This window comes from Pteronotus mesoamericanus, unplaced genomic scaffold (assembly GCF_021234165.1).
Source record: "Pteronotus mesoamericanus isolate MK-2021 breed Mesoamerican mustached bat unplaced genomic scaffold, CSHL_Meso_final contig_52, whole genome shotgun sequence".
NCBI lineage: Eukaryota > Metazoa > Chordata > Mammalia > Chiroptera > Mormoopidae > Pteronotus > Pteronotus mesoamericanus.
Genome location: NW_026555189.1, coordinates 7,822,435 through 7,850,250, shown reverse-complemented (window position 1 = coordinate 7,850,250; position 27,816 = coordinate 7,822,435). Strand labels below are relative to the sequence as shown.

Below are 27,816 nucleotides of genomic sequence, written 5' to 3'. Positions count from 1 at the left end.
TATTTCTGGAATTTTCTATTTAATAGTTTCAAGCCATAGCTGTTCGCAGGTAACTGAAACCTTGGAAAGCAAAGCCATGGATAATGGGGGACTACTGTAATCTAGTTACTAAATAAAAACGTCACCATTACATATGGTTAATGGACACACATTCGATTATGGTTTTACAAATCTTCAAGTTTACCAAAAAATGTAACTTACAAAAACATATAATTTTCTTTAAGAAATACTGTGAACTCTTTCCCCATTTTCCTCCCTATTTTACAATTATAAATTAGAAATAGAGGTGCCTATAAACTGTAGGAGGCAGGTCATCCTCAAAAGAAATGTTCAGGGATTATTTCTTTTCACAGAGAGATCAGTTAACCTTTCCATCAATTTCCCATTTGGGACTGCCCAATATTCAAGACACACAGAACTGTTTGGTAAGAACGAGAGTTTTAAAATCCATTTATGGCTTTGCAAAGACTCTGCCTCATTTCCCCAATGTGAATGAATGAATTTCTCTGCGATTAAATCCCCCTCATGAAAGCCTACTATCAGCAGGGAGGCAAAAGTTACCTCCCAGAGCTCATTTTTTTCTCCCTAGGAATCAACATAAAAATCTATCCAGTTTGGTGCTGGTGGGAAGAATTGTTACCTAATTTATGAGGAAAAGAAACAGAGTCAAGCATTCTATCAAATGCTTGGCCAGATTCCCCTTTAGCCTCAAGGGAAACAATCTTGGACAGGTCTAAGAATTTGGCTTCCAGCTATGGCAGGCACACAGCTATACAGGGATAAAAGGCCTGTTTTCCATTATCCAGTTGCCTGGGTAAAGTCAGTTTTGGTGCACGTGTTGTAAGAGTGGCATTATTATTATTCAGTCTTAAGTGGCTTAACATTTATAAAATGTTTTATACGAAATTCATCAAAAAGACCATACAGCAGGTCCTCAAATAATATTGTTTCACTGAATGTGATTTCATTATAAGGGTGATAAAATGCTCTAGGAACTTATCTCTTGTTTATGTCAATTTGTTCCTTATAGTCACCCTGGCATGCAAGAAGAAAACTTTCGAGCATTTATGTGAGACACTCTCTGTAATATATACTACATAAAGTCCACGAAATGCGACATTCGAAGACATTTAATATGCACACTTAGGTTGTAAAAAGTACTGTACATATGTATATGTCTACTCTGAGTCATTGTCTGGTGAAAACTCTTACAACATTTCTAATATGGGTGGCTAGCTATGCCATTAATAAATTCAGAAGCTTATACACAAGTCAATTTATGTGATTCATGACAGATTTTTAAAATAAAAATTTAGGACATAACTCACATGGAGGTATTTTAGAATACTTATTTAATTAACTTACTTTTTAAAAAAACCTTAGCCAGAACTTTAATTTTTAAACTATTTTTAAAAACTACCAAATACGCATTTTAAAACATAAAATAATATGGGGTATATCTGGCCTAAGAACAAGTTAATAAAGTTTGAAGAGAAAAAGAAGTAAATACATTAGTACTTCCTTACTAAAGGGCTTGACACTGAACAAATGATTTCAAATATCCATGACTTACAAAGTAATTTATTCAACTGCTTACTAAAATTGTCCCTGTTTTCAGAACAAAGAAACAGTGTACAAGGAAGTTGACTTCCCTGGTTTAAAGTGGCTTTTATTAGTTCGTTTTGAGGCCATTAAAAATGTCTACATTTTTATGGGGTCTTTTGTTGTTGTTGTTGTTGTTGTTCTCCTGCTCCCTTGGAGGTGGTAGTACCCAATTAAAAATAAAACAATGCCTATGAATATGTTACCTTCTCTGCTTGTTCCCTGTTTCACCACTAGTTTATTTAATATAATTATACTCCTCTCTAAAAATATCAGAAAAACAAAAACAGAAAAAACAAATAGCAGATTCTTTTTCCAAAGATGACTAATCACCATCGCCTTAGAATTTAAGATTAAGTACATAGGGCTTACATAACTGCCACCAAAATAGATCAGATACAACAAAAGTGTCTTGCATCTGTGCATTGGCTTAAGGCTACAGTTTCCATTTATGACAGAATTCAAATTTTCTTCATAGTTTTTTTTTTTTTTTTTTTGCATAATGAAGAAAAAAACTCACTGGGTAAGATTATACAATTGTTAATTCTGATTCCTATTCTACCAGTTAACTCATGGAAAGATTAGGGAGAAGTCAATCATTAATCCTGTCCTCTGCCATTAGAATGTTTTGAATTTGAACTATGGTGAAAAGAGAAAAACACATTTTTTTCAAACCTTTCTAAAAAAAATTGGAGCCACATCTTTGTGAACCCCTTTGACAATTCCAATACCATAATTATCAACTTATAACAGTTTACATCTGTGAAAAATATCCACTTCCAAATAGAGGAATCATTTAAATTGTCTCTGATACCAAAAGTTGTATTCTTGTGATACATATAAAGAATTTATTTAATCCATGGATGACAGCTTAAACTTGGGTTTTCAGAACAGAATTAATTCAGAATAAAAAATGAAAAGTCTGAAAGTCGATATTCAAAATCAGCTTCTGAATGAGAATCTGACTCACAGCAAGCCCTTTAGCAGCTCTGCCATTCTAAAAATATCCGCCAAGGGACACCTTATTCAATCTGAAAGTGAGGAAGAATTTCAAATCTTAATTAATTCTTATTTGGTGCAGCCATGAAGTCACAGAGCTGGCAATGGTACAAATAATTCTGTTGACACAAACTGGGACCCAAGTTATATCTGTCTTGAAATTCTTCCTGAAAATATTAGAATCTTAATGAAATAAATTCTTGGTTGATCACAAGAACCCAACATTCTCTGGGCAAAATTTTTCTTCTTTTTAAGTTACAAGTTCCTGGAAGGCAGCAATCACAGGTTGGGCTACCACAATACTGGGCACACACACTGGCATTCTTACACACATCTGTTATGCGGCCGACAGAAATTCTATCTGATCTCCAGGTTCCCAAAGGCGAAGTGTCAGTCACTGGGGTCACAATGAAATAGTTTCTCCCCAATTTGTCCTTTCTGGTCTGTTTTTTGGACAATTAAAATTTAACATTAATTACCTAACATGGTCCCAAAGTAAGACTAAAACAAACTGTGCAATGACTTCAAGTTGATAGGACAAGAAGTTACTAAATAAGGATATAAAAAAAGCACTAGTCTTAGAATATTAAGTCCATTATTCTGGTTTCTTGATGAAAAAGAACTAGGATGGGGAAGAAAAGGATGATGAAGAATGGCATTTCTGGCCCCACTGGTGTGGCTTAGTGGGTTGGGCGTCACCTAGCAAACCAACGGAAAGGTTGCTGGTTTGATTCCTGGTCATGGCACAGGCCTGGGTTTTGGGCCAGGCCCCAGTTGTGGGTTCGTAGGAGGCAGCTGATCACATTTCTCTCTCACGTCATTATTTCTCTCCCTCTCTTCTGCCTCCTGTCCCCTCTTCTAAAAATAAGTAAAATATTTTTTAATATAATTTTTTAATTGTTCAGTTACAGTTGTCCCTATTTTCCCCCCATTACCCTCCTCTACCCTACCCACCCCCACCTCCCACATTCAATTCTCAATAAAATCTTTAAAGGAAAAAAATCAACACTTCTGGAGTTCCCCTGCATACCTCTAAAGGAATTCATCGTCATTATTTATTTTAGGTCCAGTTCCCCCAAGAGAAACTGCTCATCACAAATAAACACCAATAAATTATATCTGAAGGAAAAAAAGAGAACTTCTGAATGAAGTTCAAGCCTAGTTATCTTATGAGGACATTATTCCTTTTTTTAAATGAAGACTTTTTTCTTTATTGAGAAACTTAAGCCTTGGATACATCAATAAAACCAAGTTCTGGGGGAAAAAAAACAAAACTCACAATAGAAAAAGAAAAAGTTAACACAGTCTGGTCCATAACAGAACCCAGAGAATACTGTCTATTAGTTGAAAAATTCTAGATGCTTTATAATTGACCTTTTGATACAAAATACCTATTAAATTTGCAATTTATGGTTCTTAGTGTTGAGGTCCATAGGGCAAGCTAGGAAGCCTTCAAGCTTTGAGCTGAATTCCCACGGAGTTATTTGGCTTTTGCCTCGGTTTTTCCTTATTTAAGAGGTAGTAGCAGCAACAGAGCCCCACCTTCTGGGCAGCTTCTTTCTTGATGTGATGTGCCAGTAGAGCCGCCACAGCGTTATCCACCTTAGAGCGGAGAGACTTGGGACTCTGGCATGCGCAGCAGCTCAGTGTTGTCACTCTCCAACAGCATTCCCATAATCTTTCTGGCCAGGTTCAAGTGCATGGTTTGGATGAGCAGGAACAAAAGTTCTCCCAGCATTTGCCTCTGCACATGGGTTGTAGGCGGGGGTGCCTGCAGAGGCTGTATGACAAGGCAGGGTGAGGGCTGCAGACACTGGAGGCTTACTTTTAGTACAACAGCAGCACGAAGGCACTAAATTCTGCACAGCTGTGGGCACATCAACTCTGAGCAGTAGCAGGGAGGCCACACAGATCCAGAGCACTACCAGTTGGATCCAGATGGCAAAGAGCGGGACAAGACTCAGGCTGGCATATAGCACCTGTCATTCACTGGAAGCTTTGAGGTCTCCAACCTTCCTACTGGCTTGGATTTGGCCTCATCTGTGCTAACTTTGGGTGTGTAACACGGGGGTCTTCCCTGAGCCTGTGTAACTGCTGGCACAAAGCAGCCAGCGGGTGCAGGTTGGAAATGATTTAAGATGGCGCCGGCAGGGAGTGCCCTCATTCCAGCTACCCACTGCATATCCTGGTTGGTCAGGGATGCAGATCCTTTCTTTTTTCCTTCCTTTGGGCCAGGGTGATAGACAGTGACTTGGAGCCCACAAGGCATCCACTCATCTCAGCGACTGCTTTGGTCGCCTCTTTAGGAGATGAGAAGCAGACAAAGCCAACCCTTTGCTTCTCCCATCCTCCAACCTTACCTTAGCACTGGTGATGGATCCGAGAGGAGAAAACTCTTTCCTTAAATTATCATTATCAATGGTATCATCCAAGTTCTTAATGTAGAGACTCACTCCTTAATGTCAACTAATTCTCTCTCATTTCAGCTGTTCAAATTTCCATTTAACTCAGCCCGCCACTCTACTTTATTCTGTATACGGCCTAAAAAAGTGACCCTGACACTGATTTCTTTTCCAATTATCTTTTCCATAGCCTTATTAGAATCTTCATGTTTTTAGTAACTCATAAAGTCAAAGTCTTTGGATTCCCCACTGGGATCTGCCATCACCTTGGCACTCAGGGTCTTATCAAACTGGTTGAACAGCTCTTTCAGACTCTCATCATCCACCTCTTTCCCCAAGTTTTTGATATACCCCTTGGTGAACTCCTTGGCTTTGGCTCTGAACTCGGCTTCCTGCTCTTTTAAGACTTGAATATGCCCACAAACATGTTGCGGTCATCGAAGAGCGTCCTGTTCATCCTCTCCGTGGCCCTGTGGGCAGCCTCTCCGATCTCCAAGTGGATAAAGACATAGCTCTTACAGCTACTGTCATCACATACCACCTTACAGGACAATGTTCCAAAAAGCAGAAGAAGTAACACAAAATGCCTTCTTATCTACAGCAGTGTGCATGTTCTTGATGAAGACGTTTCACGCATCAGATTTTCTCAAACACAGATCCCTCTGAGGCCACAGGATGGGGATGTGCTTTCCTTAATCACATCAAAGTTCACGGTATTCAAGTCCTTCTCCACATCAGTGCAGAGTGACCCTGCATTAATCTGGGGAGCTGCGGGTGATCCGATCTCGGCAGATCCGGTAGGACGCCACTGGCTCTGCAGGACTGAACTTTTCATACTGCATGGCCTTGGTGACAGTGCAGGTCACGCACACACCCAGAGGCCATGGGGTAGCTGCTGGATGCGGTGTTTATCTCACCATTCCCCACCGCCTGATCCCTGATCCCACCAGGAGGACTTCTTATAAGGGACCGCACAGGGCAAAGGGGGCTTTTCTCGGCACTGTGCTCACAGGTGGCAGGGTGAAGCTGAGAGAGGCTGGAGCGCGCTTACAGAGAGGGGGTGGCAGAGGGGCTCTGGACGGCTTGTTCAAGACTGCAAGACGGCAGACGGAAGGCTCTCAAATTCAATATGGCTCTCCCTGGGGGTTTGTAATTTTCTGCTATCCTGGTCTAAACCTCCAAATTTCCAAATAAATAAATAAATAAATAAATAAATAAATAAATAAATAAAATGGGGACTCCCCTCCAAATTAAAGAAATTCTTCAGGAAGCAACCAAATACTGCCCACAAGGCCTGTGGAGCACACAATCTCTATAAATATAGGCCCAACAGGCCTTGGGCTCCTAGCAGTTTAAGATTACAGCAGCCAGGAGAAGAGCAAAATAAAGTACGTGTCAGTACCAACTGGGTCAGCCCAGGGGACAGGTGAGTGAGGAGGGCGCAGGGCTGCCACGCCGAGCACTGCGCAGCTGCAGAGGAGGCGCGTGGAGGCCACCGCAGCTCATCAGTGGACCGATGGATTGAGACCGATGGACTCTGAAATGTTTTGGTGCAGACAGGCCAGCCTCAAGTGTGTAAAAGCGACTTCCCTGTGGGTTCTCTGAAGAGGATTCACTTTTTCTTTCTTTTTTTCCAGATTTTAAAGCATTTTCAGGTTTTATTTTGCTTTTTTTAAATGTTTTTCTTCAGGCTACTGGGCCCGAAAGTGGAGGACGCTGTGGCAATGCTGGGCGGAGAGAGGCGGTGGTGCGAGCCACCACTCCATTTACACCTGTCTCCTGTCTGTCTGATTATCAGACCAGCTGAAAGAATCCAGAATGGTAGAGAAAAAGTTTCATCCTTCCCCATAAAAGCTAATAAACATAATGTATCTGATAAACAGTACCTACCTATGTGCCTTTATTTTCAGGAGAATTAGCTAATTTTGTATTGGAAAATCTTAACAGTAATTTTATAAGTTTGAAAAACATTTGGACGAAGGTCACAATGAACTAAATGGCTGCTCTAGCATAAAACGAAGAACAGGCAGAATGCAGTTATCTGGAAAACATAATACATCTATTCTGACAAAGGACAAAATACACAGAAGTGGGAGAACAGCCATTAGTCCCTTTTACTTGTCATGCTCTAAACTCTTTCCATCACAAATTTCAGCCTATCTTCCAGTACTTATACCAACACCTAAGATCAGTATTTGCAAATTCTTGTCCTTCAGGATATTTGGTTAAGTAGGAGAAGAAAAGATTATTATGAAGAGAGCGCAGTCCTGGCTGGGTAGCCAGTTAGTTAGAGCATCATCCTGATATGTCAAGGTTGCAGGTATGATCTCCAGTCAGGGCGCATGTAAGAATTAACTAATGGATGCATAATAAGTGGAATAATAAAAGCTGATGTTTCTCTTTCTTCCCCTCTCTCTAAAAACAATCGAGTTAAAAAAAAAAAGAGGGTACAGTGGTGGAGGGGTGCTAGCAGTTAAGGGACCCTAAAATACTGACTGACTGCATTCTCAAAGGTACATACTTTCTTTTCTTGTAACACTCATTCAAAAGCTTCTTTCTCAAGCTGGTAAGAGATTCCATGAAGTTCTGAGTATGTCTTTTCACAATGTGGCTAAATGTTAAAAGCTGGTAGGAAAAAGCTGTTAAGACTCAACAGATAGGATACTGTCTGTGATGTCCTAAAATCTTAACGCATCTTGGTCAATATTTTGACTTAAAAGGTTAAGCATATGGGAAGCAGTGGCTCTGCTTTATGTCACGCAATGTCTCCAAGGGCGTGGGCTTCCTAGTGTAACAACAGTCATACCATATGGTGCTGGTTTCAATGGCATGAGCGGGACAGAAGATGCCAAAAATCAAATATGTGATTTTGGGCCATGAAATGTGATCAATCCCATATTTAAAACATATAAATTTTCTAAATTTAAAAAAGTTTTTATTTTTTTAATTTTAAGGTTTCAAAAAGGTTGTGCTTTTATAATTCAAGGATTCTGTAACAGTTCTCAATCTCTGAGATAAGAAAAAGGCTCAAAAGTCAAGAGATGAATAAACTTGGCAACAATTCTGAGAAAAAATTTTCAAGGATTTAAATAAAATCTCTTTATAGTTATACTATAAATATAAAGGTACAATGTATAAAAACAGCCTTTGGGATACTATCTCTTGATAAAATCAAACATGGGCAGTAGATATGAGAAGATGAATGACAGTTCATTACTGTGATGAATTCTACATTTCTCTCTAGCCACTTCTCAAAGTTCCTGCATAGTGACACACCTCCAACTATTCTTATTAGCTGATATGATGTCTGAAGTTAGAGCAATCTTGGAAATATTCATGTTGAACCTAACAGACAAACTCTTTAGCCTAGCTTTGAGTACCTAGGACCAGGATTCTAAAAACAATAATTTCAAATGCTATATTGAAGCTGTTTTAAAAAAGCAATATTTGAGCTTCTATTCTTGTCTGAATGCCAGCCTTTCCGCCTCAGCCTGCTCCTTTTTCCTGAATCAGGTTAATGACTATAGGTAATAAAAATAGCTTTTTAGCCCTGACAAATGTGGCTCAGTTGGTTGGGCGTTGTTCCGCAAAGCAAAAGGTGGCCGGTTCGGTTTCCGGTCAGGGCATGCGTGTGCCTGGGTTGTGGGTTCAGTCCTATAGATTGATGTTTCTCTCTCACATCAATGTTTTTCTCCCTCTCGTTCTCCCTCTCTTCCTCTCTTGCTAAAAATAAATAAGATCTTTAAAAAGACCGCTTTCAGTTTGCGCTGAGCTGGCAAAATGCATTGTATGAACTGCTTCATATAAAGCAAGAAAATTTTAAGCATTAAGTTCAATCTAAAATCACAGGCGAGAACTCCATTTTCCTGCCCACCCAATAACTTCCTAACAAGAAACACAAATTACCTAGAGTAAGGTAAATTGTAATCTCAACAGGGCTTTGGGCTGGCCAATACAAATATGTAGAAACACACAAGCTCCTGTGGTTCTCAAAGTGCATTAATATCAGCATCTGCTAATTCTTGAAGCCCCACACTTAACCTACCGAAATCTGTGTTCTAACAAAGCTTCCAGATGATTTGATAGATGCTCAGGTTTAAGAACGACTGAGGTAAAAGCACTTGGGCCTTTGATAGAAGGGAAAAAAATATGCTAAATACAGATTATTATTGGAAGAAAAGAGACATCTGTTCTAGCCTTGGCAAAGTTACTACTTTTAGGCAGTGGTGCAAGCCGTATAAAGGTCCCTGCAGTAATAACCTTTGGAGCAACTCACCTTGACGGTTAACACTGATGCTGTCACTTGTTATGTGCCCCAGAAGGCAAGAGACCTAAGCCAGCAGCCAGTACAGCTTTTAGCTGCAAGGACTGATTCTACCAAGAACCAATCTGTGGGAAGGTACACCTCAACTAAATTTGAGCCTTATTTCTTTCATCTCCCTTTTGCCTAGAACAATGGTATCATTAATCTATCATTTAGAGTATGTTATTTATTTATTGGTTTATTAACAGACATTATCCCATATGCTACTGGCTTGTGAATTATCATAAATTATAATTCCCACAGTGAACCTGTGTTAAACAAATTATTGGCAAAGACAATTTCAGTTTCTGAGCATAATTTACCTCGAACAAAACACTCTTTGTGACATCAACCCTCAGATTCACCTATACTAACTCAGTGTTAAACAATTTGTTGGATTAAAAAAAGGGAGTTTTAATAAATCATAAATTCCTAACTGGGCAGGTCATGTTGCACAGTCATGCCACAGACCTGTAACTTCTTTAGTGAATGGTTTTAAGCAAGCCCTGTCCATTGTTCTTGTGCATCTAGGTTAACACATCTTTCAAATGCCAAAAATAATACCCCTTGAAGGCGTAACCATGCTCAAGAGAGCACGTAATCTTGTTAATACTCCTGTAATCCAATACACACCTTGCTTTTTCCCACCTTCCTGTAATCTTTGTTAAATTCCCTCCTTCACTCCAATCGCACAGAAGAAACTGCAAGCTGTTATTCTTGCAGCATTTGAGATCTTGCTTCCCAACCATGGTTGTCCGTTTGGGCTCAATACAGTCTTATAAACATTTTCTACAAGTTTGGATGTTTCTTAAGTTGGCATTTACTTGGTACAGCGTGGCAGGATTCTGGAGAAGGCCATGCAGGACCACCCTGAGGACCTGGATCTGGTGCCGGTACCAGCAAGGGCCCATTGTGCCCTACCAACTCCCCACTTTGCATCAGGGGAACTTGGCTGGGTTTTCCCTTGGAATTCCAAGCCTCCTTGTTTTAAGTATCAGGACCATGACTTTATTTGAATTGTTCTTAGAAAATCTTCGAGCTGGGCAGAGTTGAGATAACCCAGGGAAAGGAAAAAAAAAATGGGTTGCTGTGTTTAATGTCACCTTTTTTTTGGGTTGCTTACTAAGAATATGAATTAATTCTTTGCTGGTTAAATGAGAGGCTGAATTCTGTTTAGCCTCACAAGAGAAAGGACACTTGCTTCCCAAACTTCAATAGCTGGGAAGCTGGCGGCAGCCTTGGGATTTTGTGAGAGGCAGGGCACCCTGGAATGGGTTCACCCTGCCTTGCTCTCCCCCACCTTCATGTAAGCCTCCTTACGTTTCCTCATGACTTTCAAATGTACAAAAAACCCCTGCAAAACTGTTATTGTCTGGAGCGTTTGCGATCTTGCTCCCCAGCATATGTTGTCAGTTTGGCTCAAATAAACTCACAAAAATTCTCTATCAGGTTTGGATGTTTCTTACATTGACATAGTTCAACATTATTAGGTAAATGGCAATTTTCTGGAATATTCTTTAAAATAGGTATAGACTCCATAGCAGTTTCAACTCCAGTATACTTTGCCATTATTTGGTATTCCTGTGGTTGCTAAAAGCTGAGTTTCCAATACATATTCAAATTTCATAATTTGGTAAATAGCACTTAATAGAAGTTAGCCATCTCTTAATGTCTCACATATATAAAGATAAAAATGACTAATCTAGGTTATCATATTCGCCCTACAAATTCCCAATCTAGATTTATTATGGCATTATTAAAAACCCTCAACCAAAGCATATGCATCCAATATTCTTAACCATAGCAACATGGTTTACAACACTGGTAAATCTCTGACAGAAGTCTTTAAGAACCAGGCACAACACCAAATAGTCATCTACAGGAGATACTTGGGAAATACTGTTGCATTCATCAGTCTTGGGGGAAATAAAACAATTTGTACAATTTTTCAGTATTACTTAAATCCCACTTTGTTCCAAAATGATTTTAAGACAGAATTTCTTCAATAAATGGGTTGCGACTCCTACACTTTTCTCAATATTAATTAATTAAATCATGATGAAAATAAACAGTCAAGAAAGAACTAAGTAACAGACAGGAACTTTGGTAAAGTGTATGAATGAAATTATCTTTTAACGGATACATCTTATTAACATTCGTTTTCTCAACTTGCAAATTCAATGACATCATTGTTTGTGATTAACTAGCTCTTTGCTCAACAGTGGGCCTACTGATAGATACCCAAATAAAAATGAGATGCTAATATAAAAAGATGTAACTTCCTTCAGTTTATTTTATAAAATTTTTGTGGTGAAATGGAAAAAACCATCAATAAAAACTTTAAAAAATCAGTTACAGCTTGTTTGGAAATACCAACTAGACGGGCTACTCTCACAAACTGATCAAACGACCGCTGTGGTGGTTTTAAAAAAGTTCACAAATTGCAGTTTTTCCTTCTTTGCAAACTGGATCAGGTCCCCAAATTCCCCAAATCATAATCTTGTCTTGGTTTAGTGGCTTTGTTCCAGACTGAGATAACATAGATCAATTATTCGTACTGTGAAAAGATTTGTACTGTTGTGGAACAGAGGAAAAAAACAAAAGTTTAAACTTAGTGCAAGTGTCCTTTAAATTAACTCTATCAGCATATTTAAAATGTGATTCCATTTTTTAAAAAATATTTTATTTATTTAAAATCGATGCACAAGAGACTCATCAATCAGTTGCCCCTCGCATGCCCCCAACTGGCAACCTGGCCTGCAACCAAGGCACCTGCCTTGACCAGGAGCCGAACCTGCAACCTTTTGGTTTGCAGGCCAGTGTTCATTCCACTGAGTCACACCAGCCAGGGCTGTGATTCCATTCTCTAAAGAATGATTTGCAACTATTTTTGTGTTTCTGTGTCAAATAATCAGACATAACACCAAGACAACTGTTAATCAATGTGTGTTCATTTGTTTCTGTAATAGAGTGTAGCAAGAGCAAAATTTCACGGACTCCAGAGGATGGGGAAAAAAAAAAATCTGCTAGCTCCTCCTTCAATGGCAAGAACCAGGATGATTCCCAGGATTTCTCTTACTTATTTCTGCTAACTAAGGACCTTGGTTTGGAATATACAAACTCATATTTGTATTTTGCTTTGGAACATCAGATATTCCAAAACATTTGGGTTGGCAGCAGATTAATGTTAAGTTTCCCTTGAGCTAATTATTAAAATGTGCTCTCATTTCTGAATATAGGTTGGCCAATGGCTCAGCAATGATTAAATTGCTGTGGGAAAAAAATAGTCACTAATTCATACAGGGACAATGATAAGCTGGTGATAATTCACCTACTTCATATTATAATACAGTAAGAGTTAATTCGAAACTCCTAAACCACACAAAAAAATCCCTTTTGCTTTTACTACAGGAAAGCAAAAACAATCCAGTAGGAGAAAAGCAAGATGGTAGAAACAAGCAACAATAAAAATCTATTGATTATTTCATCATTTTATAAAATTTGACTTTCAATACTAGAAGTTCTTTATTAGAAAGTTAAACATTTTTTACTAGGAGAAATTTTTGGTGGTTTTGAACTTCTTATAGGAAAAAAACTTGACTTAAATTACATATGCTCTAACATAAAAGTCCACTCCTATCTCTAGATATGCGAGTGGGAGATATTATGGTATAGCTTTTCCAACTATTTAACATAGAAAATAAAGAATGGTAGTACAGTGTCAAAAGGTAGGGGGCACATCTTACTTTCTTGAGGAAATAAAATGTGAGTTTCTCAAATGTCATTTATTTTTCTTTGCTTTTAGAGAATGCTAATAGCATTTCTGTCTAGATAAGGTTTAAAATTATTTTTAATATAGGGAGATATGATTGCATAGAGTTTGAAAATTGTTTAAATCAGCAAAACAAAATTTCAGATTTATAAAGTTCTCAAGGTTACCCGATGAGGACTAATAGCTGGGACCTATGGTTCAGGTTCTGAAACATGGGCACTGGCCTCTTGGACAACAGAGACAGAAAAAAAGGGGAGGTAGAGGGAAGGGACGGGGGCGGGGCAGGGGAGAGAGGGAGAGGTCTCTTTGTCTTGTTTTTTGGTGGAAGGAACACAGTAAGTTGGGTTACCTGTGCTGTAAACCTCTCCCCTGGCTCTAGCCTGGCTCACAGTTATTTCAGTGAAGTTTGCAATGCCAGCTCTTTAGAATGAGAAATGAACGAATTGACAGGTATGTCTGTACTCTAATGAAAGAAGTAAATTAAAAAACTTTAGAGTTTCTTTTATTTTATTTTTATGAAAAATAGAGACATTGATTGAAGAAGATACAAGATAAAAGAAACACTGCACACAGGACAATGACACCTCAGTCCCCTTCAAAATAGGCACCTTGGGGCCTCACACAGTTCTGCCAATCGCCATCAGCTGCCCCAGTATATTTTCCTGAATCTCATCCACAGTCTGAAATCTCTTTTATTTCAAAGGTGATTTTAGTTTTGGGAAAAGCCAGAAGTCACAGGGCGCCAAATCTGGGCTGTAGAGGGGCTGAGTCACCTGGGTGATTTGATGTTTCACCAAAAATCTCTGCCCAAGATGTGATACATGAGGGGCACACTGTCACAATGAGCTGCCAATCATCAGCTGCCCATAAAAAAAAAACCTTAAGAGTTTCTGCCCTGGCTGGTGTGGCTCAGTGGATCGAATGCTGGCCTGCGAACCAAAGGGTTGCCAGTTCAATTCCCATGCAGGGCATATGCCTGGGTTGCAGGCCAGGTCCCCAGGAAGGGGCGCATGAGAGGCAACCATATGCTGATGTTTCTCTCCCTCTCTCCCTCCTTTCCCCTCTCTCTAAAAATAAGTTTTAAAATATCTTAAAAAAAAAATCTTAAGAGTTTCTTAGGATATAGACTGTTCTTGATTTGGGTCACCTTGAAAGTAAAACTCCCAAAGATAAAGGTCACTGCTTCCTATACTGAAACCCTACTCCATATGATTAACTTTTTGTCTCTCCCAAGAGACAAAGTTTACTCCTAGTCTTACTTTTAGTTCAAGTGCTTCAGGGGGGACTTCATTCTTGAGACAGGGGTACAGCAAATGACTCCAGTCATACACATACAACATCCCTAAATGGTTCAGGGACTGAGTGAAAAACAATCAAATGTTTGCAAATTAACGCTGGCACAAATGGAGGAGTGGGGATAAGAGGTACTTTGGCCACCTTGCCACCACATGGAGGCTGTGAAAGCAGACAGACAAAAGCAGGTGTTAAGGAGAAACCAGTCTAGCTAACGAGGCTGAGCCCTAAGTATCTGGCTAAGTCCGAAGCCAGTTTATAGTTACATGAAACAAATTCTCTTTTCCGTTTAAGCTAGTTTGGATAGGACTTTTGGTTCCTACAAAGGAATCCTAACTCCTAAATAAAGTGAAGAACATGTACTTTTACTTAACTCTCACACTGATAAAACAAAGGTGAAAAATAAGCAAACAACATTAGAATATTACTACTCTTCAACATAGCCCATGTTCATTTAGAGTTGCAATAATAACACAGTAACTAGGTCTTTTTTCTTGTAAAGAAATCCAGTGGTATTATGTACACTCTATGCTAAATGCAATAAAACCACCCAAATTTAAAGATTTACGGGAAAAAGGAACATACTTTTGAAACATTAAAGCTAATTATTCCATACTCTGGCAAATGGGCCTGTTTAGTTCCAAAGCTCATTTAACAGCAACATCTGTCTAGTTTTTTTGCAAAAATAACACACTTTCATATACTATATCACCTAATCTCAATGAGATTTGTCAGTCTCATAAATCACATTTTTCAATAAGGCCTAAAAGAGTTACTAAATTTTCACCTACTCATTTGAAGTCTAATCTGTTTTTTTAATGGGTAGATGGCAAGCTGAGTTTATATCTCAGTATTAAATAAATTCTATTAACAGGTCCCCGGCTGCAGCCATAGTATGCAAAAACCCCAAGGGGGATTTCAACGATGATCTCACAGCACAAAAAATCAAATGGGAGTTTTGTGGAACTATTACAAATAAAATTCCTGTCTCTCTGGAAGGTCCAAAAGCTGATGACTTTAAGTAGCCCTGGAAAGAACTCACTATGCTTGTCATCACAGAGATTGGTCTAAAACGAAACCAACCAAAATAGAGGTGACTGTGGCTGTTGATCTGTAGTAGCTGCTGCTACAATTACTATATACAAGAGTGCAAGAGTCAACAGAGAAAGCAAATTTAAAAAGTGCACTAAACAAAAAGACAAGTATAGGGAGAGAACTTGCTCTTGTTTTCATAACAAAGAAGCTAGATCATTGATGTAAAAATGTGGTAAATGTTTATGGACTGGTAAATATTAATATGCTGAATTTTGCAATTCAAAGAATTCTGAATTATTTAATGCTTGGAGTAATTCCAGTTTGACTTTGTAGTCACTATCTTGGCTGATAATGATCTTAGACATTCACTGTGCAAAGTGCACCATATTTTGTCATATATAATGCACACTTTTTTGCCCAAATTTTTGAGGGGAAAAATACGGATGGGTAGTACCTGAAATACCTTGTATCTGTTCTTGCGTTTTGTAATTGCTTGTTATATAAAACTTCTTATACCATAATACGTTCAAAAAGAAATACTAAAATTCCTTTATAGTACAAAAAACAAGTATCTAACTGTAAGTAAATAAAAAATTGAATTAAAAACTTAAAATCAAAGATTTTTTCACTGAAAGTTTGGGCCAAAAACATCGGTGTACAGTATATAGCAAGATACAGTAGAACATCGGTGTTGAATTTAGGCATTCATTTACCATCAGACCAATTTGATTCACCTTCTGTCACTAAAACATGTGTTTGCTGCTCACGAAAAGGCTTATCTCATTTGAAACAGCTAACCTCAAGAACCAAGAATCAGAGCAACAGCCTACTGTAAATTACCAAAATAACAGATCTTCCTATAATACTTAAATACTTTAATCCTTAGCTTATGTGGTCCAGACAAACACAGTAAACCACATTCTTAAAAAGAGTGGCAGAGAAAGCCACTTACTAAGTATTAAGAAAAATGGTCATTTCCTTAGCTATAGAAGTGCGTGAATGTAATAGAAAATAACAGGGTAAAAAAGATTTGTTTTTAGTGGAAGAAAAAACAGTTAGGAAACAAAGTAATTAGAGGATATCCATTTATATTTCACCTGTAGATTTAAACTGAAGAATGTCAAATTATAATTGCTTTGCCAAATATGTAAAAGGTAGCTTAGAAAAATAGCTAACTGTAAAAATATTGAACCCTAAAATAACTAGATTCAGCTACCTTCAAAATAAAGTTGAGGTAAGACTTTTTAAAAAAAATATATTTTATTGATTATGCTATTATAGTTGTCCCAATTTTTCCTCCTTCCCCCCCTCCAACCAGCAATCCCCTCCCTTAGTTCCTGTCCATGGGTCATGTATTATAAGTTCTTTGGCTTCATTTCCTATACTGTTCTTAATAGCCCCCTTTCAATTTTGTACCTACCAATTTATGCCCCTTAATCCCTGCACATTTTCTCCCATTCTTCCCCTTACTCCTCCCAGCTGATTAACCCTCCAAATGACCTCCATATCTATGATTCTGTTACTGTTCTGGTTGTTTGTTTGTTTGTTTTTTAGATCCAGTTGTTGATAGCTGTGAATTTTATTGTTCACAGTTTTGATCTTCTTTTTCCCTTTAACATTTCATATAATAATGGTTTGGTGATGATGACCTCTTTTAGCTTTACCTTGTCTGGGAATCACTTTATCTGCCTTTCCATTCTAAATGACAGCTTTACTCGATAGAGTAATCTGGATTGTAGGTCCTTGATTTTCATTACTTTGAATACTTCTTGCCAGTCCTTTCTTGACTGCAAAGTTTTCTTTTGAGAAATGAGCTGATTGTCTTATGGGAACTCCTTTGTAGGTAACTCTCTACTTCTCTCTTGCTGTTTTTAAGATTCTTTCTTTATCTTTAACCTCTGGCATTTTAATTATGATGTGTCTTGGTGTGGTCCTCTTTGGGTCCAACTTGTTTGGGACTCTCTGTGCTTTCTGGACTTGCATGTCTATTTCCTTTACCAAACTAGGGAAGTTTCCTTTCATTATTTTTTCAAACAAATTTTCAATTTCTTGTTCTTCCTCTTCTTCTTCTGCCATCCCTATGATTTGGATGTTGGCACACTGGAGATATCCAGTAGTCGTCTTGTGCTATCCTTGTTTTTTAGCATTTGTTGTTTGTTTTTTTTGAATTCTTGTTTCTTCTTTCTGTTCTGGTTAAATGCTTTTTTTCTTCCTCATGTTCCTAATCATTGATTTGAATCCCGGCTTCCTTCCCTTCACTGTTGGCTCCCTGTTGATTTTTCTTTATTTCACTTAGGGTAATCTTCATTTCTTCCTTTATGCTGTTGCTGTACTCAATGAATTCTCTGATCATGCTGATACTCTGCATGTGTTTTGAACTCTTCATCTGATAGGTTGGTTATCTCTGTTTAGTTATTTTTCTGGAGTTTTGTTCTGGTCTTTCATTTGGGCCATATTTCTTTGTCTCCTCAATTTGGCAGCCTCCCTGTGTTTGTTTCTGTAGGTAGAGCAGCTTCAACTCCCTGTCTTAGCACGGCCTACTGAAGAAAAGGCACCTGTAAATTGTGTGGGGACAGAGTCTTAGGTAATTGCCAGGGTGGGGCAACCCACTTCCCCACTTTGTGGCTCTGTGTGGGGGGAGGCTTTGGGGGCAGGGTGGGGCAATGCCACTGCCTGGCTTCTGGAAGTTTTCCTGAAAGGAAACTGTCTCCCAGCACTTGTCCTGTTTCCAGTCACTTCAATTTCTCCCTGTATGCCACTGGTGCCCTTCCAGCTGTTGACCTGGAGCTGAATCCCAGAAGGGGTGGGTCTGCATAAGTCCTAAGTTTGCGTGGGCCCTTTAAGAGAAGTCTCCTGAAGATCCAGCAGTTTCCTTTGCCACCCCACCCCCCACTGGTTTTTACAGCCAGAAGTTACAGTCTTTCTGGTGCTGGAACCCTGAGCTGTGTGGTCTGGCCTGGGATCCCTTATTTTTATCCACCACATCTGAACGTGGGATGGCCCATTCTGCCGCCTCTCTGCACCACACCATGTCTCTGCCCCTCCTATCCATCTGGATCAATGTGGCTTCTTTAAATCCTCGGTTGTCGGACTTTCATACAGCTCAATTTTCTGATGGTTCTGGGTGATATTTGTTTTGTGGTCTAGTGGTTATTTTTTCTGTAGTGATGTAAGGAGGTGAAGAGTGTTTAGCTACATCTCCACTTTGACCAGAAGTCCTTATGTGAGAGTTTTAACTTCCTCTAGGCATGTCACAACTCATGAGTATGGGGCAGGTGAACTGTCATTCAGGCACTATAGCAACCATCAGTAAGTATTTTGGTACTCACTTTTTTTTCATACTAAGCCTGAATTTTCCATATTGGTAAGCACTCAAACTTACTACAGCCACAATCATATCTGGCCAACTCAAAAGCCAATGATAACACAAAATATTGTGTTTCATCCTTTTATTAACTTAAGAAAAGGAAGTTTTGTGTCTGTTTAAATTGCAGTGAATATTACCCATTGACTTGAATGACTCTTAGGTTTTCTCTCCTAAAATGTTACTCTCCACCTATTTAATTTTTATAGTTCTACATAGCATCTTTCATTTGTAAAGTGCTTAATCTGGTGTGTATGTGAATTAATATGGACGACTAAAAAAAAAATAGATGTTGTGATCCATTTTTGGAAAGGTGGGTTAGAATATTTGGAACAACCCTCAAAGTATAAACAACTAAAAATGTTGAAAGATAAAAAGCTTTCTTAAAAGCAGCAAAGAGCTAACAATACTGTAGTAATATTACCAAGCCAAAGATAAAGAAAAAGTCGTGCCCAGAAAATAGGAAAGCTCAAAAGCTCACTTTTCCCTTGAAGGTACTTGCTAAACTGATCAAAACAGATCGTTTTGGTTTTTTTTAAATCCTCACCCATGGATATGTTTATTATTTTAGAGAGAGGGACGGGGAAGAGGGCAGGGGAAAGAGGAACATCAACTGATTGCCTCCCACATGCGCCTGGACCAGGATTAAACCCTCAACCTTTTGGTGTACCGACGATGCTCCAACCGACTGAGCCACCTGGCCAGGGCAGGTCCTCCTTTTTGAAGGGCCATATGGGCAGACACCAAGCCCAAGACTTGCCTAAGGTAGAAAATCTAGCAAATGTTCCCCGCTTCAAGCTGGAACCTCAAAAGACTATACCCTGGAGGAAAGGGTGAACTACAAGTAAACCAGCCTTTCTACAGAGTTGCACTGTCTTGGGCATTTCAGAAAACCTCAACAATGTGACTGATTTAAAGGGGTACTAGACTGAAAATGGCCCAAACTGCTTAGCAAAACCAAATAAAAATCTTTTCTAAAAAACAGCACTTTCATCTTAGGCCCCAAGTTAATTCCTACAAATAACTTCCCAAAAGACAATGAGCAGCATACAGTAAAAATAACCCTAAACATACTATAAAACAAGATACCGTAAGCGAGAATCATCAGAAAAGACAAAGAAACTTATCTTTAAAGACTTCACTTACTGGAAATATTAGACAGAGATGAGAGATTATATTTGCTATACTTAAACTTCAGAATACTAGGCCAAACAATAATTTAAATTTTTATATTAAATGCTTAATTAATAATATAAAGTAAAATAAAGTGGAAGTAAAAAAACTTTATTAGAAATCTTAATATACATCTTAATATGAACCCAATTGATTTTTATAGTTTCTTAAATTTGAAGGTATATTAGGTTGACCAAAAAATCCGTTTAGTGTTTTCCATAAAATAAAAGACACAACCTTGGCTGGTGCGGCTCAGTGGATTGAGTGCCAGCGTGTGAACTGAAAGGATGCTGGTTTCTCCATTGGGGCACAAGCCTGGGTTGCCAGGTGCCCAGGTGCCCAGTTGAGGATGTGGGAGAGGCAAGTGATTGTTTCTCTTGGCTCAGTGAACTGAGTGCCCGTGTGTGAACTAAAAATAAAAGACACATTTTTCATTTTCACCAATAACTTTCTTGATTGGGATATTCTGAATATGTTGGCTACCCTCCACATGGTATAATGTTGACTGTTCTCAATTAATGTCTCAATTCAATCACTATCAACTTCAACTGGTCTGACTGTGGAGCATTGTCCAGTGAGAAATCTCCAGCACAAAACTTCGCAAACCACTTTTTAAAAGTAATTCATTCATTCATTTATTCATTTATATAGGGGAAGGGAGGGAGAAAGAGAGGGAGAGAAGCATCAATGTGTGGTTGCCTTTTGCGCAATCCCCTAATGGGGACCTGGCCCACAAAACCAGGCATGTGCCCAAGACTGGAAATCTAACAATGACCCCTTGGTTCACAGGTCAGTACTCAATCCACTGAGCCACACCAGCCAGGGTGCAAACCACTTTTGACAAGTTCAATTAGTCACAGCACCTTCTTCATATACTGCAAAACAAATTTTTTTTGCGTTTTAGTTATGTTTTTACCTTTCTTGAAATAATAAAGTACAGCCCTGGAAAGCATATGTTTACCGTACTGGAAAGCATAACTCTAAGGTGCTGCTATTTGATTCTTCATATTTATCTTCTAATACATATAATAGTGAAGTATTTTCTTCTGTCAATGTTCTTCACTTTACCATTGCAGGCAGAAAATGAAAAAATCTTAATTTTCACCTGTGTTCAGTGAAAGTTTCAAATGAACTATAAAGATGGTATCTTAGAATTACAAAAGGGTTCAATGCATCTGTACAATGACTGCAAGACAGAGAGTAAATTTCTCTTTGTTTTTTGAAAAATTTCTAAAGACAAAAGAAGGTCAAGAGATATCAATCTTCATAAATATTGTTCAAGAAAGAAAACACAGGCAGCAAAATCTGGGGCATTGCTCGTATCTTTTATCAGATAGATCTCCCCAGGCAAGGGAACCAAAAGAAAAAATAAACAAATGGGACTATATCAAATTAAAAAGGTTTTGCACAACAAAGGAAATAATCAACAAAGGGAAAAGACAACCAACAGAATGGGAGAACATCTGATAAGGGGTTAATACCCAAAATTTATAAAGAACTTACAAGACAACACCAGAAAACCCAAATAACCCATTTTAAAAATGGGAAAAGGATCCGAATTGACAATATCCAAAGAGGACATGAAGATGGCCAATAGACATATGAAAAGATGCTCAATGTCACTAAGTATCAGGGAAATGCAAATTAACACCACAATGAGATATCATCATTACAGCTATCATTAATAAATCAACAAACAACAAGGGTAAGAATGTGGAGAAAGGGAAACCCTTTTGCCCTGTTGGTAGGAAAGCAGACTGGTGAAGCCACTGTGGAAAGCAGTATGGAGGTACCTCAAAAAATTAAAAATGGAAATGCTCAGCTATCCCACTTCTGGAAATGTAGCTGAAGGAACCCAAAGCGCTAATTCAAAAGAACATGAGCATCCTTATATTCACTGCAGCGTTATTTACAATTGCCAAGATATGGAAGCAGCCCAAGTGCCCCTCAGTAGATTAGTGGATAAAACAACTATGGGACATTTACACAATGGAATACTACTTGGCTTAAAGAAAATTTTTTTTTTACTTTTTGTGACAGTATGGATAGACCTGGAGAACATGATGCTAAGTGAATTAAGCCAATGAGAGAAAGACAAATACCATATGATTTCACTCATATGTGGAATCTAATGAACAAACTGAACTAACAAGGGAAAAGGGGACAGACTCATACATAGATGGAGAGCAGGATGACAGGTGAGTTGGGGGGAGGTTAGGGGCGGAGGGATTGAGCAAAAAGGGAAAAGGACTCACAGACATGGACAACAGTGTGGTGATTGCTGGGGGAGGAGAATATAAGGGGTCTAAATGGTAATGGAAAGCAAATACAATAAAGATTAAATAAAAGGAAAAAAAACCCCAAAAAACTAAGACCGGATCCAGTAGAACTTTATAGTACAAAAGTTAAATAAGACAAACTTGAAAAACATCTTCAGGAGATAGGAAAATATAAAAAGGGACCTAGCAGATTAGAACTAAAAGAATGTTGAAAAAGAAAACTGGAAGCTCATACCTATTTCAAGGCTTACTTAAAAAGCAACAGTAATTAACAGTGCGATAGTGATGAAAGCATAGATATATAGGTAAAAGGAATGAATCCATGCATGTGTTAACATTCACAGACTGTACACCAAAACAAAAAAAAAAAACACACACAAATTTTACTGCACATAAATTGTACCTTAGTTCAAAAAAAATTGTGATTTATGGTTAATTTGGTTAAAAAAGAAAGTAGAAAAGTTAAGCAGCTGGGCATAACTGAAGAGAAAATAAGCAAACTGGAAGGTAAATCAAAAGAAGTGATCCAGAATGTAGCATTTAGAAGAGGTTAATAAGATATGGAGGCTTTCAATGCAGCTACAACTCTGTACTACCCCATGGCCATGGCTCTCAACAAGGGCCACAGGATGACCAAGCACGTGAGCAAGCTTAGCCAACCACCACGAACGCCTCACCAAGCTCACCAAGTTTATGTGGGACATAATCTGAGAGGTACGCAGCTTTGCCTCATATGAGCACAGTGCTTTGGAACTGCTTAAGGTCTCCAAGGACAAGCTGGCCAAATTCATCAAGAAATGAATGGGGACACACATTCATGCCAAGAGGAAGCAAGAAGAGCTGTGTAATGTCCTAGCTGCCAAGAGGAAAGCAGTTGCCAAGAATGGAGCCCCCATCCTTCCCACTCTGTGCATAATAAAACCTTTAAGAATAAAGAAACATAGACAGGGAAAACCAGCAAGAAATTTAACTTAACTGAAGTTCTAGAAGAAGAAGAAGACAAAGAGTGGGAGCGGAGGCAGATAGTGGCTGAGAATTTTCCAGAAAGGATGAAAGATAACAATTCAGAAGAAATTCAGTAAAGCCTAAGCCAGACAAATAAATATAAGTTCACACCTAAATAAATCATAGCAAATGAGAGAGCACAAAGACAGAAAATCTGAAAAGAAGCAACAGGAATTAACTGACTACTAAAGAGCAACAGTGCAGGCCAAAAGGTGGCGGAAAGAAGAAAATGTGCTGAAAGAAAAAAATATTACAACCTAAAATTCTATACTGTGATAGATTTTTAAGGCTATAAATTCCTCCCATTTTATATGCACACCCTTTGAATGTGACATTGTCACTTTTCCCATCAACAGAGGAATCTTAAATCCTCCACCCTTTGGAATCTGGGGTTGGCCACCGTAAGTGTTTTGGTCAGTAAAACGTCAGCAAATGTAATAGCAGAGGTGTGAAAAGTGTTTGTGCATCGGAGCTTCGCATTTCTATATTGCTTTTTGAACCCAGCCACGTGTGAAGAAGCTTAAGCTAGTCAGCTGAATGATGACAGATACATTGTCTAGTTTCCTCTCTCACTCTAGCAAACCACCAGTAATATAACCGAGGCCACCTGGGACTATCCAGATGCAACTTGAGTGGCTAGAGATGATACATGAATGAGCCCAGTTGATACCACGCAGACCAGAGACAAGCCATTCCATTGAGCCTTGCCCAAACTGCTGACCCACAGAATTATGGATAAATACTGTGTTTGTGTCATTAAGTTTGAGATGATTTGTTACCCAGAAATAGAAAACTGATACTTAGGTCCATCAAAAAAATATCTTTTAGGAACAGGGTAGAATAAAAACGTTTCCAGACAAACAAAACCTCACGGCTGGCCACCTGGAGACTCTTGCTAAAAGAAATTCTAAAGACTGTATCATAGGCAGAAGGAAAGGGATCCCACATGCAAGATAAAAAATGCAAGGTATGAGAATAAAAAAAGAGCTAAGTATGTGGGTAAATCTATTAAAACAGTGCTTTTGTAATACAATAATAATAGTACCTTAAAGGATTAAAAACATTCACCTTGGCCGGGTAGTTCAGTTGGTTAAAGCATCATCCCAATACGCCAAGGTTGTGGGTTCCATCCCTGGTCAGGGCACAGGCGCGAATTAATAAATTGAATGTATAAATGAGTGGAACAACCAACCGATGTCTCTCTCTCTTTCAAATCAATAAATTTAAAAAAAATTTTAAGTTAAAAAAAAAAAAAAATCAATGCTAGCAACCACTCCCAGACATTCTTATTTAATTTACCTGGGACACCTGGGTATTGATACATTTTTAAAAATCACCCTACCTTGGTGAATCTAGGTTTAAACCGCTTGTTTTAAAAATTAAAAAAAAAAACAACAACAACAACGCAACACAAAAAATAACCTTATGCCTGTAGATATACAGTTGGCATTAATACCCACCTTCTTTCTCCTTTTATTTAGCTTGCCTTTTTTGAAGTTACCGATCTATGATTCTCCATTGAAATCAGCTTAAAAAAACCTTATTGTCTCTATAATTAAAAGTGGCTCACCTTGGGAGACACTGAAGGTCTAAATAACAATTACTACATAATTTCTTTCATTTTTAAATTACATTTTATTGATCATGCTACTATAGTTGTCCCAATTTCGCCCCTCCCCACACCTTTGTTCATCTCCACCGGGTCATGCACCTAAATTCTTTGGCTACTCCACTTCCTGTATCCTACCTTACACCCCATGGCTATTCTGTAACTACCTATTTGTACTTCTTAATCCCCTCACCTCTTCACCCAATACCCTAAACGCCCCTCCCATCTAGCAACCATCAAAACTTTCTCCACATCCATGATTCTGTCTGTTCTGGTTGTTTGCTTAGTTTGTTTATTAGATTCATTTGTTTTAAGTATGTATTTATTGCCATTTTACTGTTCATAGTTTTGATCGTCTTTTTCTTTAATAAGTCCCTCTAACATTTCATATAATAATGGTTTGTTGATGATGCACTCTTCTAGTTTTTTTTCTAGTTTGGGAAGCTCTTTATCTGACCTTAGATTCTAAATGACAGCTTTGCTGGGTGGAACAATCTTGACTGCAGGTCCTTCCTTTTTATGACTTTGAGTATTTCTTGCCAATCTCATCTAGCCTGCAAAGTTTCTTTTGAGAAATTGGCTGACAGTCTTATGGGACCTCCTCTACAGGTAACTAACTGTTTTCCAGATTCTCTCTTTATCTTTAACCTGTGGCATTTTAATTATGATGTGTTTTGAAGTGGGCCTGTTTGCATCCATCCTATAGTAACAATTAGATTCGCTCCTTGTTCTCTGTTAAAAGTAAAAGAATGAATAAGATACAATTTGGGGAGGTTTCGAAGAGGGGTGCACATTATTTGCTTTAAAAAAACGAATTGGACCTAAGCAGCAATGAATTTGATCTCCTTTTTTAAAAAAACTATTTGCTGTATTAGTATGATGATGATCCTGATTGATGAATGAGACTGAGATAAGAAGGAAAGGGACCAAAATCGAAATCATTAAAGTAGTTAAAAGCTTTTGGTAGAACTCAGCCAATTAATACCATATTCTAAAGCTACTGACTTGTGCGAATACTGTTTGTGGTGCAGCATAGCCTATTTTATCCTTTAGCTTTGTAGGATTTCTTGTTCTATGAATTTCAACTTCAGAAGTAAACGCTGTTAAGTGTTTTATGAGGACTAAAATGTAAGAAATCAATACATGTCTAATTTTTAAAAAAAAAACCAAGAGGATGGCATTAAGTATTTTATTTAAAAATTAGGTAAATACAAGAATAAAGAGTTAAATAAGTTGAAAGTTGAGAGATCTAAAATACGAGATTAAAGTTTTCCATTATAAACCTGGTAGCCCTTTGACTTTTAAAACTATGTATTAATACTGTATGTGTATTCTTTGAATAAAAAAAAGAAGGGGAAGAGACTAAATCCATATGCCTGTCAGGAAATATGGTATCTATGTGAATATAGGCGCATTTTCTGAAAATATACTCCTATTCTACCCTGCTGTGTGCATGCGCACACACACCTGATCTAAACATCCTGTTTTTTCGTTGTTGTTTTGGTTTGGTTTTCATTCCCCCACAATATCACTTGCATAGATTATCCTGAGTCATCCTGTTAAAATAATGTTTAAGAAAAGACCTTTGAAACAATGTTCTTCTCTAAGATGACCATGGCCTTACAAGGCACTTCAGTAATCTTTAGTTGAAAACAGGTAAATGTGTTCTGAAAGTTCTGCATTTATTAAGAACCAGCTCTTAATAATCCACATAAATGGGTTGGAATCCTGAACCAGAGTGTTCAAGGCTGTCCCAGGAATGCTGAAGAGCAATAACACACCAGGATTTGGGAAATTAAATGTACAAACTTCTAAAAACTCAAGAGATCTTCATTTAGAGATATCAGCATAACTTTTCCAGGAAAGTTGAATCTCATGCTGCACGAGTTTTGAAAACACAGGTCTAAATCCTAAAGCCTGTTAGATACTAAAGGCGCTCAATCAAAGAACTAAATTGATAATGGTGCTCTTAACGAGGATTAGAACAAATCCCACTGAGGCTTTTTTAGGCCTCTCAGGAAAATGGGAGATAACTGAGTAAGAGAAGAACAACAGTTCATCACAGAAAGTCCTTGAAAATCAAAGCCACACTAACAATTAATCCATCAAGGTTTTTGTTTTATAATCAGGTGCCAATTTAAAAAATTTTAAGTACTGTTAAATGTCTAGATTTTTTCCTCTAAGAGTAACAGGCTTGCATGTCACAGAATGAGCAGTCTACTGCCTGAATAAGGAAATGCTTTCTGTATTACTTTAGCATGTTTACTTTTAGAGCAATTCCATTAGGTGGGATTTTTTTCTGTCAGGTTACATCACCCAGTAGTGATATCTGAGGAGTCATCTATCAATAGGTTTTTGGAAAACCAACTAATGTTGGTGAACAATAAATTATATAAAACTTCAAAAGTTTTTGTTTCCTTTTTAACTTATTGCTGCTGGTGCAATAACAAAAGACAAAAAAAAAGGGAAGAAATTCTACTTCTAATAATAGTACCTCCAACAATATGAAACTACTGAAGTGCAAGGTTATTCACTGCAGCATTGTTCAAAACTGCAAAATATGAGAAATAACTTAAATATTCATGCAGAGGACAGTGGTTGAATAAACTAAGGAAGATCTTTATGAATTGATATAAAGAGATTTCCAAGATATGATGTTAATTGAAAAAAAGGAAAGTGCAAAAGAACATCAGGCATGCTACCTTTTGAGTAAGAAAAAATGGGGAAATCCCTGGTTGGGTGGCTCAGTTGGTTGGAGCACTGTCCTGTTCACCAAAAGGTTGGGGGCTGAATCCCCAGTCAAGGCACATACTAGGCTGCAGGTGTGGTCCCCGGTCAGGGAGTGTATCGGAGAGGCAGCCTATCGATGTATATCTGTCTCTTTCTCAGAACAGTAAACATATTCTCAGATGAGGATTCAAAAAAAAGGGGGGGGGGACAAGAAGATATATATGTATCTGATCACTTGTACATTAAGAAA

At 38.1% G+C, this 27,816-nt stretch overlaps 1 protein-coding gene and 1 pseudogene across 1 annotated transcript in view; both read right to left on the bottom strand.

Annotated features, from left to right (window-relative positions):
* Positions 1–27,816, bottom strand: part of GLG1 (golgi glycoprotein 1) — a 104,660-nt gene that overhangs the window by 58,632 nt on the left and 18,212 nt on the right. The gene's annotated exons all lie outside the window — the stretch shown is intronic.
* LOC129075114 (polyadenylate-binding protein 4-like) lies at positions 4,555–10,217 on the bottom strand (annotated as a pseudogene).